Source organism: Parasteatoda tepidariorum, chromosome 10, assembly GCF_043381705.1.
Source record: "Parasteatoda tepidariorum isolate YZ-2023 chromosome 10, CAS_Ptep_4.0, whole genome shotgun sequence".
In the NCBI taxonomy this organism is placed as follows: domain Eukaryota; kingdom Metazoa; phylum Arthropoda; class Arachnida; order Araneae; family Theridiidae; genus Parasteatoda; species Parasteatoda tepidariorum.
In genome coordinates, this window is record NC_092213.1 from 15,243,014 (window position 1) to 15,256,972 (window position 13,959).

The following is a 13,959-nucleotide window of genomic DNA, read 5'->3' on the forward strand; positions in this document are numbered from 1 at the left end:
ATATATATATATATGAATTAAAGTCCAGCAACCTGCAATTGTAACAATGGAAAAAAGGGGGAAAATCGAAAAAAAAATAATACTAAGCAATGGGCGATACCGTACACTGATTAGTTTGTCTGATAAATCAGACTAATAACAGCAGAACTTATTGAGCAACAGTGCTGGGAAGAAGCAGGGCATTTGGACTTTTTGCGTCTGAAGACAGTGAACTAAATCACTTAGACTTGTCCTCAAAACTAAGTGGAATAAGGATGATAATTAATAACAGCAGAACTTCTTAATAACAGCAGAACTTGTTGATCAATAGTGCTGGAAAGAAGCTGAGCTATTGGACATTCTACGAATGAAGAAAGTGAACTAGATAATTTGAACTTGTCCACAAAACTTAGTGGAATAGGGATGATAATTATAGGGATCTAATAATTAATAAGAATCTTTTGTATTACTGAAGGTGAATAATTTCTCAAAATCTCATTTTCAAAAATACTTTTTTATTTACCTATTCAGGGAATAAATTTGACATGTAGATCACCACTGCAATTCAAACAGGAAGAAATTTTAGAAATCAAACCTCCTTTCAACGATATTTTAAGATTTGAAGACTTTTCTATTTCAAAAGTCCACTTTGGCTCCCCGCCATGATTTATCATTTCTGAAATCGCTATTTTCTCTTTTATTTTCTTTGGCATGCTCAGCTATTTATTCACTGCATGGAACCCAACTCACAGAATAAGATTTCTAGCATTTTCTCTCGCCAAATCTTTCCAAACCAATTTCTTTCTTACAAATATTTTTCGCAAACACAGTTCTTCAGCCAAAAGAGATTTAAGAAAAAGTTGGGTGAAGGAATGACAAATTTACTCGCCAAATGTCGTGACTAATGATTAAGAAGTTGGTTTGAATAAACCATTAATAATATTTCTTGGCAACTATTGTTTGATAAAAAAAACAAAAAAAAAATACAACAAAACATCTCAGACAATTTGTATTATGCAGACATGCGTAATGAGGTATTAAATGATGAAATTTGTCACTTTCAGGAAAATGCTACAGCCTTTTAAGTAAAATTGCTATCAAAAATATATTTACGATATATTTGTTATACATAAGTTTAGTTTGCTTATAAATTAGTGTTAGTTTCAAAATACATTCCATGGTGGTTTTGAGAACAATTTATTAACTATGTTTTAATAACTTTTTTATGTTCGAGTTTATTATAAATGAATTTAATGCATCTTTCTTATATTTCATTGAAGCTTAAAACTGTTATTAATGAAATGATTGATTATGAGTTTTTAAAATAATATTAAAGTTCTAAGTGGTCAATCTTTAATAATTTTATTATCATCAAAGCAAACAATTTAACAACAAATTTATTGAGCTAGATATTATGCGAAAGTCTTATTCGACATTATATAATATTCAAGTTTTTATTTAATTATTTTTTGTTGATAAAATTAAGTTCTCAAAGAATAATTGTTAATGAATATGCTATAATTTAGAAAGAAAATAATTTAACACCAAATGTATTGAGTTTGCTATAAAACGGAAATTTTAAAATTCATAATATTAGATTTAAAAGATATAGATATTTTTTGTTAGAATTTATTTTCAAGAAATCTAATTTTTACATTTTTATATCAATTAAAGTGTAAAATTAAACTTAGTTTAAGATATTGAATAAATACAGATATTTTATTTTATATTATTTTATAACCGTCGTTGAACAGCCGACCCGATTCTGTGTTTACGAATTCCAATGCTCAACTCTGTTGCCTGGTAATTTTGAACCGAATACAGAAGACAAGGAGACTTCTGAATAAAGTATGTAGAGAAATTTTCCTTTGTTTAGAGCTTTTTGATCGTACTAAACCGCATTTAAACTGATTTGCGTCAAATGGAGAGGAAAATCCTGAAAACCACAAAAGGTAATCCTGACCGTAAGGGTACTCTAACCCATGACCAGTTGACCACCGTAAATATTTTTTGTCCACACTGTGGTTGGTGCGAACCTGGTGTGGAATTCTTGTCTACCAGCAATCCGTTCGGAATCGAACTTTGTTTACCACATTGGATCGTTGGAAGGCTAACTCTTTATTCCCTGAGGCACCACGTCACTGAATATGGATATTTAATATTAATCGTAAACAAAGGATCATTAATGATCGTACTGTGATCACTAATGATCGTAATGACTTGTAATTAAGAGTGATTGGATGATTAGGAGTGATTAGGAGTTTGCGATAAGTGGGTTTGTAATAATGTTTATGAAGATATTAGTTGGCTGATATGATATGGATGGAAGATGATATTTAGTGAATTATCTCATTACTAGCTGTATTTGAATACTTAAATACATCCCAATTTTACTTAAATTTCCCAACTCTTCTACTCTTCATTCAATCCTAACACCTTAGTTAGATTTAAACAATATATTCACTAAATTTGTTCACCGTCCAGCTGTTGTTCGCAGTTTTGCGTGCACTTTCAATTCTGGATTAAATTACGGCAAAAATACATACAGTTAGGGTGCCGATATTTTTTACCGTATCCCATTTTTACCGAAAAATGGGATAAATGGGCAAATCCCATTTTTACTGAAATGTGACTCATTGTATTTCAAAAATTTATGGATGAAGCCAACTGGCACAAAATGCTTAAGATCTCTCTTTCCATGTTAATTTTAATCATACTTACATTCTTCAGATTTAAATTTTTCTTCTTCATAGTTTCTACAAACTCATATGGAAAGACAAAATCTGGAAAAAAAAGTTCTGATTACACTTTCAATCTGTATATTGTCGTAAATACAGATAAAATTTAATGCAAATTGAAATGTTTGAAAGCACAATAGAAATTTAAAAATAATACGCACTTTAAAAAAAATGCTGTAGTATCATATTTCCAGTACAGTAAATTTGTATAAGAACAATGCAACCTCAATCATATTTATTTCTCTTTGATGGTGCAAATTATCTTGAAAACTAAAGCCCTCGTATGAAAACATCATTACAACCACAAACGCAAGTGTAAAGATTTAATTTTCACGGCAGGCACAAACATATTTAATACAAACAAAGTAAAGAGTATTGAATTGTAAATACGACACATTTTAATAAAGTTTGTTTTTTATAAGTACAAGCGTACAAATTTATTTTTTATGTCACAAAAAACTGGAAAAGGTATAAATAACAAAGTATAATTATTTATATTTTGCTAGTATAAAATGTATCGATCTAATATAATTTATTTTCTGACAAAAAAATCTTGTCATGGTTAATTGCACCAGAAGTGTATTCACTAATCTACCGGTAAAGGGATTTACTTATACTAATGAGAATATTTTAGCCTATCAGTGCTCAGGCTGGAAGAAGAAGTCTTGTCAGCTAGCCATTGTTGGAATTCGAACATCGGTCACACATTACCCCTTGAGACACCCAAGCTTTGAGCCATGACCTTTTTTTTACATCTTATATTTGAGTTTAAAATTATCTTTGTTCAAATTCGTAGAGTAAGTTCAAACCCAACCCAAAAGACAAGGATGCAAGGGATTAAAGGGATGCAAGGATTGCTCCTGGCATTGAAACATATTAGCCTTCAGAGGGGGATTTTTCATGAAACTCACCCCCATTTGCGTTACACGGACTGGCAACATACGAAAACCTCCCATGGTTAGCTCAACGTGATGTTGATTCTAACTCTTATTTCTTCTATCCGTGAGGATATTTTGCGTCGGCACTGTGGTCAGTGTGAGCCGGGGGTAGGTCTCGCACAGACGAGTTATCGCTGGGATTTGAACTTGGTGACATTGAGAGCTCATTAACAGACAAGTGCTCTATCCCCTGAGCCAACGCTGCCTTCTGTTCATGACTTGAAGATGGTACTTAATCATAGTTTAGAAGTGTCTAATTATCTTAACCTTAAGAAAGATTTAGAAACTTAATTATCTTTGCATAGTAAGTTAGTTTAGCACCAGCACATCGTTAATCCTACTTTTTATTGCTTCTACTTTAAATGACCTTTCAATCCAATACTTTCGACCCAAAAACTTTAAAAAAAATATTGTGAATGTAAGAAGTTTAAAAAAGAAAAAAATTAATGAAATGCGCAACAATTCCTAAAATAAATGCAAACAATCGCCATTAAAGGAACTTCTAACGAGGTGAACATAGAAAATTATTTGATATATTATATTCCTCAATAATTCATTAATCATTTTATAGTGTGATAGGCATTCCTAACAACCCAGACTGATATATAGCCGTAATTTGGAGTAGATGAATAGGGCTTTAGAAATGCGCTTCATTAAAGGCCCAAATATCTCGAATTATTATCAATGTACACATTATATTGAAATTATTGCTAATACCGATGTCAAAGAATAGAAAATGAATAGAAATTTGATTGCTTAAATTTCACAATTCTTTAAAAATTTAAAGGAATATATAATAAAAAAATATTATTTTAGAGATATTCTCTGTTGAATAATTCAAGCTTTCTGTATTATATTTTACTTTCTGAGATAAACTAGTTATAACTTTGTAATAATTACTTAAAACGCATTTTTAATGACTTTATTAAGTTTGATCAATGGGATACCTGCAAGTGAAGTAGTGTGGATTATTCTATTCTAATTAATTGGTGAAGCGTGGCATTTGATTACGTTATCAACTGTTCTTTCCATTCTATTTAGAGAAAGTCAAGCCCGTAGATTATCAATTCTCTTAAGTGAAGCATTCTATATTCTCACATAAAGATTATTTCACAAAAATTTCGAATCCTTCACTACATATTTCGGGGAGACTATACTTGAGGGTGCACCCGCCAAGTTGTGATCGTGATTGATCGCCTAGCTGGACGATGTTGAAACCAATCATAATTCTGATTGGCTTAGATTTTAATCGATTAGTTTAGAATTCTGATTAGTTTAGAATTTAGCGTTGTTTTTAAATGAATTTTTAAATGTAATTTCAGAGATCCGTTGGTTCTACTTTGGATACCGGCTGGTAAGGTTAGTTTTGCTTCTGGTACTAAAAATGAATACTGTCAATAAGATAAATCTTAAGTTTCTGTATGATTTTAATAACAATGAAAAAAAAAACAGTGATTGACTGGTGTATGAATGAAGGTTTAATTAGTAATAGATATAAATTTCCTGTTTGTGGGTTACCACGACGTTCAAGGCAAACAAGTATGGCACCAAACATAAGTCGCCAATTTCGCCAAGGGGCACCCTCAAGTATATTTTTACCCATATTTCTTGTTTAACATAAAGTAGAACATTGTAACGTATCAAGCTATATTAATAAATAGTTCTTTGTTTTATTAAAAAAACGTTTGTTTCACACCACAACAAATACAGTAACAAATATAAAGTACCCGTAACGGGATAGTTAAATCTTATAAAACAAAGTAGAAAAAGTGCCCGTAACGGGATATATGAAAACTCACATTCCACAACAACAACTCTCTGTTGTTCTAAAAAGGTCTTCCAATTTTATCGTCTGCTTTTATTTTATTGTATATCTCTTTATGTATTTATTTTATCTTATTCATGCTTTTGCTAGCCCGTTATTTTTTAATATTTTCACTTTTATTCATGCTTTTGCCAGCCAATTATTTTTTTAATATTTTTAAACTTTATAGCATAAACAAACTAATTATACAACCTCTCCCAATCATCAATTGAGACTCGTATGCAATGGACAACTGCAATGGGCACGATGACAATTTTTGTCATGGATATTACTGAAGTGTGATATTACTTATGACTATGAATATAAAAAAAGTCTCCATAATTTAAAACTTAATTTCTTAGGAACTAATCGTCCAAGTTCACCCAAATTTTGTATTTTGGCATATAAAATTACACTCTTTAAAATAATGTATACCTTAAAATTCAAAATGTGTTTGACTGTTATTTAATGAAATAATCGAAATTAATGAATAATTATAGATTTTTAGAGAGAAGATTTGTCATTGAATAAATTAACTTTATAATCATAGTCAAAACTCTTTGATTCGCTCAAAGCTTTCTCGAGATCAAACGAAATAACCAAAGAGTAAAAATTACGATTAAGGCAACCAAACTTTTGACGTTGGTCGTTGAGCCCATGTCCAAGAGGTAGTGAGTTCGATCCCTACCGGCCGAAGACTCCTCGTGTCGTAAGCGGTGACTGGTGCAGGTTGAATCTGTCAAGTCACAAAGACCTCCATGTCTATCTTTACAAATCATGCCTCTGAGAGCACTGAATAGGAGAAAGATCAATTTCTGGTTTTGGTCAAAATTACGATCTGTGGATGAATGAATGATTTGAAGGGTCCATCTTATTAACAGGTTGTGATGAGTGTGTATCTGAAGTCGTATTCTCGGCCATAGATGTCGCCACTTAAAAACATGAAAGCACCATCTGCCTTAAACTCGCTTTGTTTCATAAAGTAGGCTTCATTGATTTAGAAAGTGCCATTAGAAACAACAACAACAAACTTTTGACCACTCTCCTGCTGACCACAATATTATGACTATATTTTCCAGATTCTGCCAGGGTTAGAGATCTAGATCCTTCAGAAAATGGTTATGTTTAAAGTTAGAGAAAGCAGTTGTGTCCAATTTTGTAAATTAAAACAACTTCTGCCCAACCCTTAAAAATAATTAGGTGTTTTTGAGGTTGATAGTTGTAAAATATATACCTCAGGTAGAAAATGTGGTTATGTTTTGCAGCATAAATAACTTCATTAATAAACCTGAATTTCAATCTCATTTATACCTCACAAAATCAACCAGATATATAAATCGGCAATAATTTTATTTTATTTATAACCTTAGCCCTGTAAGTTTGAACTCTATCCAGAAGACTGGGGAACTCCTGGATCAAGTATAGGAAGAAATGTACTTTCGTGTAAGACTATTTGATGAAACTAACCCGCATTTGCGTTACATGGTGAGGAAAACCACGAAAACCTTCCACGGTTAGCTTGACGGCAAATAGACTCTAAACCATGATCCGCCTACCACTTAGGATACTTTACGTCAGAACTGTTGTCGGTGTGAGCTGGTTGCAGAATTCGTATCGACCAGTCATCGCTGGGATTAGAACCCGGTTCTCCTTATTGGTAGGTGAACGCTCTATCCTATGAGCCACTACGGCTTCGGCAGTACTTTTAGTTGATGTCGGGTAAAATTATTCGCCCTTTAAATATAATTATGCTCCTGAAATATTAAAAAAAAAACTCATCCCTAAAACAACCGCCCTAAGTTGGTTGCTCTAAAGTACATTTCAATCAACCACAAGTGTGAATAAAACAAATTTATACACCTAGGGAGGTTGATCTTTTAAGGTTGTTTTTGAAGTCAACTTCAAATAAACCTCAAATCAACCTTGACACAGCAAACAATCTTAAATAAACCTTAAAAAATGTAAGTTTTTGTAGGAATAACTATATAGTATATTTGAGATCTTCCCTTTAAACCCACGTGTTATGAAAATAAAGATGAATTATCTCTTCTTTACAATTGGTTAAAAATAAATAAAAATTGGTTAAAGTTAGAAATCAATAGGTTTCCAACCCCGAATTAAAGTGGCAGATCATAACAAAATAAATTAAATCAAACTTCATTTACATATTTTAATTAATAATTATTAATTTCGAAAAATTTACCAAAAAAAAACTTATTTTAACTACACTTTTTACTGAAATAAAAATTCGAAAGCTAATTATAGATAACTTTTCGACAGAATGGCGAAGATACACTGATTAGAATATAATATATGTTGTATGACGAAATAAAATGTTTGCTTAAGCTTTTAACAACAACATGTGTTTTTTGTTACATATCTTGATAAGTCATTAATGGCATTTTCCAAATAATTCCTGATCTATAAATAGCTTTGTATTTGGTTAATAGTTTTGTGTGTAACGTCATGCTACATGGTTTTCTTCAATGGTTCAGAGGCAGGCTGCATGGTAAATGTTAAATATCGCCAAGGCAACAGAAGATGTGTGAGCTATAATACATTTATCAAATATTGTTGTTAGAGCAATATTTGATAAATTTGCGCAGTTAAACGTTTCTAAGAACATTGTTTATTTAATTAACGTAAAACTAACAGTGATGCTCAGATCCATATGAGCTATAGTTTGTTTCTGACTTTTCAAGTACGCGAAAATTAAATTGGTTTCATAATGAATCTCAAAAAACAAAGATCATTTCAAATTAAAATTTTACTACCACACAACCTAAAATTGACCATGAGAATTTTCTAAAAACTCATGGTATTGCTAAGTTAAGTTTCTTTTAAGTACACTGATGAAATACTTTAAATGAAATAAATTAGCAATCTATAATAAATTATTAAAATTATTAAATTAGTTAAAATATTAATATTAAATTAACTTATTTTAGCAATAATTGCAAAAACAAAGTAAGTGCTTCATGATATATTTTGAGAAAGTGACACTGACCAATATTTTCTTTCAGTTGCTAATACTATAAGAGCTAAAATAGAATTAAAAAAACTAAAAAAAATTTTTTTTTTATTGTTATTATTATTTTGCAATAAATAGCTTATCACAGAAAAAATATCAAAAACATTAAAATCTCAATTTGGAATTTTGTCACTTACGTTGAATTTTTTATTGCATGGCAATACACTGCTGATCATAATTTTTTTTTATTTTATATGAACAGCTGACCCAATTTTTTGGGTTTACTACTATGTTCAACTCTGTATCCTTGCAATTTTGAACCCAATCCAGAAAACAAGGGAACTCCTGGATCAAGTTTCGGTACAAATTTGCTCTTGTGGAAGACTTTTTGATGGAACTAATCCGCATTTCCTTTACATGGAGAGGAAAACCACGAAAGCCTTTCTCTGCTAGCCTCACGGCAAGGGGAGTCTAACCCATAATCCGTCTACCACTGAGGATATTTTACATCAGCACTGTGGTCAGTACACGCGGGATGCGGAATTCGTGTCGCCATCGATCCCGGTTCACCTCATTGGAACTCTCTATCCCCTGAGCCATTATGGCTAGCATATCATAAATTAAGAAAAATTCCCAAAAATAACAAAAACTCACCCAAAAATTAGCAATGAAATAAAAATTTGCTGCCAAATAAGAGTCGCTGTGCAAAACTTCAATAACTAAACTACTTGCGGTGCACTTAAAATGTGCCATCTAACAGGATCATAATATTGTATGTCTGGAAGATATCCTTCAAATTTCACTCTGATTTTGAAATTAGAAACCTCAGATAGTCACATTGCAACAATGATTTTTAAGCATCACTTGTCAAAAGAATTCCGATGGAAAGAGGCAGGACGGAAGTCAGATATAAGTGACCAGATGGCTAAATATGAGTCTTTCTGTTGTCCATGGACTTCGATAATATATTACTTTGATGACTGGTTCTGCATTCCGGAGGTTCAGCTAAAGATGGCCAAAAGTTTTAACGTGAGCCAAGGTATTTGCCGATATGCAAGTGAAGGAAAAGAATCTTGTGAAGGAACAACTTGGAATCAGCTCAGATATTCGCTTTGGTACGGCCACCGGAATTTCAGTATCAAATTGTGGTGAAATTATTCAGAAATCTTGATTACTCGAGAGGCGATCTGCCATTTGTCACGTTATAGAAGGGGACGTTTGAAGTGGGTGCAACATCTTCACTTGATGCTTGATCAATGGAGAATTATTTTCTTTTTAATAAGTCCATGGTTAGCCTTCAGATTTGTTTATGGAACTGATTGATTTATAAGGAACCTCGTACCTGTTATCATCCTCGTAAATCCATGACAATGATGTATATAATGGAAGTAGAGTCTGAGAGTGGGTGATAGCACTTTGTCTGGACTTGCAGACCTCTATTTCTTTCCACGCTATTTTTTTCTCCTTTATTTGACCGTGTGTGAGCTTATTTAGTTTGAGGCATGAAGATTTAATGAGATTTAGGAAAATGTAAAAAAATGGCTTTAAATAATGTTGCGGTGACAATGTGGGGTAATACAAACCAGTTTGAAGCATAGAAAAGTTCTGTAACTGTCCCGTAAAAAACCTGTGTTACTTAAAACTAGGGAAATTTACTATATAACTATATTTCATACACGTCATAAGACACATTTTTAGGTGACAAAATAAAACCTATTGAAGCAAAATGTATTTGATGGGTTTTAGACATTTCTTTTTATTTATAAAATAAGAAACTTTAATTTCGAAAAAAAAAAGAACAGAGAATTTCAATATTGCTCTCCTCTTCTGACAAAGCTTTTACCGCCATAAGTTGCATACATAAATATTTCGTGAGAACAACCAACTTATGGTGTGCTACTTTACAGGAACTGTTGCATAAAAGTGAATATCTACAACTTTTTAAAGTTTCCTAGCTAAGCTCGATAGGGCGTAAGCCTTCTTGTTGAAAGTTTCAGTATTCAGATATGAATCCAAAGGGTTCTAGTTCAATTCCAGGTGGTAGCCAACATATATCGTTACTGTAACTCACCACATTGATGATCATGTACTACAATAAACACTCAACTCTTCTGCATCTNTGTAACGTCATGCTACATGGTTTTCTTCAATGGTTCAGAGGCAGGCTGCATGGTAAATGTTAAATATCGCCAAGGCAACAGAAGATGTGTGAGCTATAATACATTTATCAAGTAATGTTGTTAGAGCAATATTTGATAAATTTGCGCAGGTAAACGTTTCTAAGAACATTGTTTATTTAATTAACGTAAAAATAACAGTGATGCTCAGATCCATATGAGCTATAGTTTGTTTCTGACTTTTCAAGTACATGAAAATTAAATTGGTTTCATAATGAATCTCAAAAAACAAAAATCATTTCAAATTAAAATTTTACTACCACTCAACCTAAAATTGACCATGAGAATTTTCTAGAAACTCATGGTATTGCTAAGTTAAGTTTCCTATAAGTTCACTGATGAAATTCTTAAAATAAAATAAATTAACAATCTTTAATAAATTATTAAAATAATAAATTAGTTAAAATATTAATATTAAATTAACTTATTTTAACAATAATTGCAAAAACAAAGTAAGTGCTTCATGATATATTTTGAGAAAGTGCACACTGACCAATATTTTCTTTCAGTTGCTAATGCTATAAGAGCTAAAATAGAATTAAAAAAACAAATAAAGCATTTTTTTATTGTTATTATTATTTTGCAATAAATAGCGTATCACAGAAAAAATGTCAAAAACATTAAAATCTCAATTTTTAATTTTTGTCACTTACGTTGATTCTTATTGCATGACAATAAACTGCTGATCATAAATTTTATTTTATTTTATATGAACAGCAGACCCAATTTTTTTGGGTTTACAACTACTAATGTTCAACTCTGTAGCCTTGTAATTTTTTAATTAAATCCAGAAGACAAGGGAACTCCTGGATCAAGTATCGGGAGAAATTTGCTTTAGTGGAATACTTTTTGATGGAACTGACCCGCATTTGCTTTGCATGGAGAGAAACAAATACGAAAGTCTTTCTCGGTTAGCCTGACTGGAAGAGGACTCTAACTCATGATCCGTCTACCACTGAGGATATTTCACGTTAGCATTGCGGTCAGCGCACGCTGGATGCGGACTTCGCATCACTATCGTTGGGATTCGATCCCGGTTTACCTCTTTGGAAGGCAAACTCCCTTATCCCCTACGCTATCACGGCTCGCTTAATTAAGAATTAAGCGAGATAACTCGCATAAATTAAGAAAAATTCACAAAAAATTGCAAAAACTCACCCAAAAATAAGCAATGAAATAAAAATTTACTGCCAAATAAGAATCTCTCAGTAAAACTTCAGTAAGTAAGCTAGTTGCAGTGCATTTGAAATGCACCATCCACCCGAATCATAATATTGTATGGCTGGAAGATATCCAGCAAATTTCGCTGTGATTTTGAAATTAAAAATCTAAGATAGCCACATTGTAACAAAGAATTTTATGCATGCTGGTCAAAAGAATTCCAATGGAAATCCACTTGAAGTCTGGAGGAAGGACAGAAGTCAGATAGAAGTAACCAGATGGCTAAATATGAGTCTTTCTGTGGTCCATGGACTTTGAAAATATATTACTTTGATAACAGGTGCTGCATTCCAGATGTTCAGCTAAAGATAGCCAACAGTTTTAACGTGCGCCAAGGTATTTGCCGATATGCAAGTGAAGAAAAGAATCTTGTGAAGGAACAACTTGGAATCAGCTCAGATACTCGCTTTGGTACGGCCACCGAAATTTCAGTATCAAATTGTGGTGACATTATTCACAAATCTTGATTACTCGAGAGGCAATCTGCCATTTGTCACGTCATAGAAGGGGACGTTTGAAGTGGGTGCAACATCTTCACTTGATGCTTGATCAATGGAGAATTGTTTTCTTTTTAATAAGTCCATGGTTAGCCTTCAGATTTGTTTATGGAACTGATTGATTTATAAATAACCTGGTACCCGTTATCATCCTCGTAAATCCATGACAATGATGTATATCATGGAAGTAGAGTCTGTGCGTGGGTGATAGCACTTTGTGTGGACCCGTAGACCTCTATTTCTTTCCACGCTATTTTTTTCTCATTTATTTGACCGTGTGTGAGCTTATTTAGTTTGAGTCATTAAGGTTTAAAAAGATTTAGGAAAATGTAAAAAAAATGGCTCTGATTTATGTTCCGGTGACAATGTGAGGTGATACAAACCTGTTTGAAGCATGGAAAAGTTCTGTAACTGTCCCGTGAAAAACCTGTGTTTCTTAAAACTAGGTAAATTTACTATAAAACTACATTTTAATCTGTCATGAGACACATTTTTAGGTGGCAAAATAAAACCTATTGATGTAAAATGCATTTGATGGGTTTTAGACATTTCTTTTTATTTATAAAACGAAAAGATTTAATTTAAAAAAAAGAAAAAAAAAGAACAGGGAATTTCAATATTGCTCTCCTCTTCTGACAAAGCTTTTACCGCCGTAGGTTATATAAATAAATATTTCGTGAGAACAGCAAACTTATGGTGTGCTACTTTACAGGATCTGTTGCATAAAAGTGAATATCTATAGCTTTTTAAAGTTTTCTAGCTAAGCTCGGTAGGGCGTTAGCCTTCTTGTTGAAAGTTTGAGCATTCAGATATGAACACAAAGGTTTCTAGGTGGTAGCCAACATATATCGTTACTGTAACTCACCACATTGATGATCATGTACTACAATAAACACTCAACTCTTCTGCATCTCGACAGATGGCAGCATTACAGCACATCACCTTTTTTCAACGCTTTCGGGGACACAACATACACAATCTCATCAATAATTATCAAAGTCAATTTTTTGACGTCAACCGGAAAAAAATCTGTTGAGTACGAAAGTTTTCTGTGTGGTTGTTAAGCAGTAAATTTCGATCAGCCTATTTTTGTAACACTTGGAAATTTCGCAACTTGAGAGTTTTTTTAATATTGCAGTATTATTATTAATCGATAATGAATCGATTAAGTAAGATGATTATAAATTATTTATTATATGTTGGATGGCAACAGTCTGGATGAAAAATAGAACAGCTATGGTGAATAAATATTTGCTAACCTTCTGAATAAGTCTATCTTGTATTAAAGCGATAAAACAACACTTCAATGGTGACCCGGACGTGATTGTGACTAGGTCTGGAAGACATGTACACTTTCCAGCAAAACTGGCAACTTATGTTAGTTATTAACATTATTAGCTAAGCAAGGTTGTTTAGTATAAAATATTATTTTCAATGATGCAAATAGAGTAATATTCAAAATTTTATGTGAAATATTATGTCGTTTCAGAGTATAATTCTCTGACACTGGGGGGATACTCTGTAGTATTATTCTTAATCGATAATGAATCGATTAAGTAAAATCATTATAAATTATTTATTATATGTTGGATGGCAACAGTCTGGATAAAAAATAGAACAGCTATGGTGAATAA

At 32.2% G+C, this 13,959-nt stretch overlaps 1 protein-coding gene across 1 annotated transcript in view; it reads right to left on the bottom strand.

Moving 5' to 3' along the window:
- LOC107455766 (glycine receptor subunit alpha-2-like) overlaps nucleotides 1-13,959 on the bottom strand; it is a gene marked incomplete in the record, with an annotated part of 127,669 nt that overhangs the window by 37,201 nt on the left and 76,509 nt on the right. Inside the window, 1 exon segment of the mRNA XM_043044493.2 lies at nucleotides 2,701-2,762.